The sequence below is a fragment of the Capsicum annuum genome, unplaced genomic scaffold (genome assembly GCF_002878395.1).
Source record: "Capsicum annuum cultivar UCD-10X-F1 unplaced genomic scaffold, UCD10Xv1.1 ctg72712, whole genome shotgun sequence".
NCBI lineage: Eukaryota > Viridiplantae > Streptophyta > Magnoliopsida > Solanales > Solanaceae > Capsicum > Capsicum annuum.
Genome location: NW_025882659.1, coordinates 1649 through 5062, shown reverse-complemented (window position 1 = coordinate 5062; position 3414 = coordinate 1649). Strand labels below are relative to the sequence as shown.

The window sequence follows — 3414 nt, the reverse complement described above, 5'->3', positions numbered from 1 at the left end:
ATTGAATGATCCGTTGAAATGTTTGGATTATGGCTACGTGGGCAGTTTGCTACCCGAGACATCGCGAGAAGTCCATTGAACCTTATCATTTTGAGGAAGTAGAATTTGTAACAAGGTTTCCGTAGGTGAACCTGCGGAAGGATCATTGTCAAAACCTGCACAGCAGAACGACCCATGAACATTTTTAACAACAGGGAAGTCCGCGTGGGCGGGGTGCTACGGCACTCCGTACAAGTGCCTCCCCCTCGTACCCGGCACGTAAAGTGCCAAGGAATACTTAAATCAATAACCTGCACCTCGCGCCTCATCGCAACGTGCGTTGTGAGGACCTATGCTTTTTTCGTAAATAAAAATAACTCATGGCAATAGATATCTCCGCTCTTGCATCGATGAAGAACTTAGCAAAATACAATACTTGGTGTCAATTACAGAATCTCGTGAACCATAGAGTATTTGAATCCAAGTTGCGCCCGAAGCTATTAGGCTGAGGGTAAGTTTTCCTGGGCGTCATGCATCGCGTCGCCCCCTCGCATCATGTTGCCCCCCCACATCGCGCCTTAGTAATGGGGCTTGCTATTATCGTGGGGCGGATACTAGCCTCTCGTGCACCTCGAGCTCACGACTGGCCTAAATGCGAGTCCACATCGACGGACGTCACGACAAATGGTAGTTGTATCTCAACTCTCTTTGTTGTCGCGGCTATAGCCTATCCCGCATTCAAACTCCAGGACCCTTTCGCCCTTAGGCACTCCGACCGCGTCCCTAGGTCAGGCGGGATTACCCGCTGAGTTGAAGAATATAAATAAGCGGAGGAAAAGAAACTATCAAGGATTCCCTTAGTAACAGCGAGCGAACCAGGATCAACCCAGCCTTAGAATCGAGTGGCTCCGTCATCCGAATTGTAGTTTAGAGAAGCGTCCTCAGCGGCTGACCGGGCCCAAGTCCCATGGAAGGGGGCACTAGAGAGGGTGAGAGCCCCATTATTCCCGAAACTTGTCACACCATGAGGCACTATCTACGAGTCGGGTTGTTTAGGAATGCATCCCAAATCGGGCGGTGAATTCCATCCAAGGCTAAATACGTGCGACAGACCCATTGATTTTGATGTTATAATGGGTATGGATTGGTTGGTGTCTTGTTATGCCATAATTAATTGCTGCATGAAAAATCCTGAACCCTGAACCTTAAACCCTGAACCCTAAACCCTGTAAACTGAACTCGGAACCCTAAACCCTAAACCCTAAACCCAAACCCAGAACCCCAAACCTCGAACCCCAAACCCCAAACCCCAAACCCAAAACCCAGAACCCCGAACCTCGAACCCCAAACCCCGAACCGGAAACCCAGAACCCCGAACCCGAAACTCGGAACTCAAACCCTAAGCCCCGAACCCTGAACCCCGAACCTCGAACCTCGGACCCCAAACCCCAAACCCCGAACCCCGAACCCCAAACCTCAAACCCCGAACCCCAAACCCCAAACCCTAAACCCCGAACCCTGAACCCTGTACCCCCAAACTCCCCAACCCCGAACCTCAAACCCTGAACCCCTAAACCTCGAACCCTTGAACCCTAAACCCTACACCTCAAACCCTAAACCTTGAACCCTGAACCCTAAACCCTAAACCCGGGCTCTCAAGACGCATGGACCAGCATGGATTGGGGGGATTCCTAAGCCCAGGCTATCGATATGCTAGTGGAACACCTTCTCCTTAATTATGGCAGGCAGCGCGTGCCTTCGACGTGCTTCAGTAGCTGCGCACTACGGACGCTGGCCTATGGGCTCCTTATTCAACCCATCTTGAAAAACGGACCAAGGAGTCTGACATGTGTGTGAGTCAACGGGCGAGTAAACTCGTAAGATATAAGAAAGCTGATTGGTGGTAACCCACCGAGAGGTACACCATCGACTAACCTTGATCTTCTGAGAAGGGTTTGAGTGTGAGCAAACCTATCGGGACCCGAAAGATGGTGAACTATACCTGAGCGGGGCGAAGCCAAAGTAAACTCTGGTGGAGGCCTGTAGCGATACTGACATGCAAATCGTTCGTCTGAGTTAGGTGTAGGCCCGCTATTACTTTGTCGAGCCATGCCATGAAATCAAGAGCTCCAACTGAGCTATTTTTGGTAAGCAGAACTGGCGATGCGGGATGAACTAAAAGTCGAGTTACTGTGCCAAACTGCGCACTAACCTATATCCATAAAGGGTGTTGGATGATTAAGACAGCAGGACGATGGTCATGAAAGTTAAAATACGCTAAGGAGTGTGTAACAACTCACCTGCCAAATAAACTAGGCCCAAAAATGGATGGTGCTTAAGTGCGCGACTTATACCCAGCCGTCGGGGAAAGTTCCAGGCCTTGATGAGTAGGAGGGCGCAACGGTCTCTGCAAAACCTTGGTAGAGAGCCCGAGAAGAGCGATCGTCAGTGAAGATATTGGTGGCAGTAGAAAATATTCAAATGAGAACTTTGAAGGCTGAAGAGGGAAAATGTTCCATGTGAATGGTACTTGCACATAGGTTAGTCGATCCTAAGGGTCGGGGGAACCCCAACAAATAGCGCATTCTGCACGTACTCTGAAAGGGAATCAGGTTAAAATTCCTGGACTAGGAAGTAGCGGTCAACGGCAATGTTAGGCTTCTGCGTGCTATGGACGCTGGCCTGTGGGCTCCCCATTCGAGCCGTCATAAAAAAAGGACCAAGGAGTCTGACATGTGTGCGAGTCAACGGGCGAGTAAACCCATAAGGTGTAAGGAAGCTAATTAGTGGTGTCCTTCCGAGGGGTGAACGGCTGACCGACCTTGATCTTCTGAGAAGGGTTCGAGTGTGAGCATACCTATCGGGACCCAAAAGATGGTAAACTTTGCCTGAGCGGGGAAAAGCCAGAGAAAACTCTGGTGGATGCCCACAACAATACTGATACGCAAATCGTTCTTCTGACTTGGGTGTAGGGCCCGCGACTGCTTTGTCTGGCCTTGCCATGGAATCAAGAGCTCCAAGTGGGCTATTTTTGGTAAGCAGAACTGGAGATGAAGGATGAACCAAAAGCCGGGTTACGATGCCAAACTGCGCGCTAATTAGATCCCACAAAAGGTGTTGGTAGATTTATTTCTTATTTTAAGGTGAGAAGAATGATTTCTAAGGGATACATGTATCATTTAGTTAGAGTAAGGGATACACAAGTAGAGCCACTAACTCTTCACGCTGTTTCATTGGTAAATGAATTTTCTGATGTATTTCCTGAAGATCTTCTAGGTTTGCCTCTTGAACGAGAAGTAGAGTTTGGTATTAATGTAATACCAGGCACCCAGCCAATCTCCATTCTTTCATATAGAATGGCCCTAGCAAAATTACGATAATTGAAAGAGCAATTAAAATATTTGCTAGAAATGGGATTCATAAGGCCTAGTATGT

General features: G+C 48.7%; 1 pseudogene; it reads left to right on the top strand.

Annotated features, from left to right (window-relative positions):
- Positions 1-354: 354 nt before the first annotated feature.
- On the top strand, positions 355-510 carry LOC124894282 (annotated as a pseudogene).
- Positions 511-3414: the final 2904 nt, after the last annotated feature.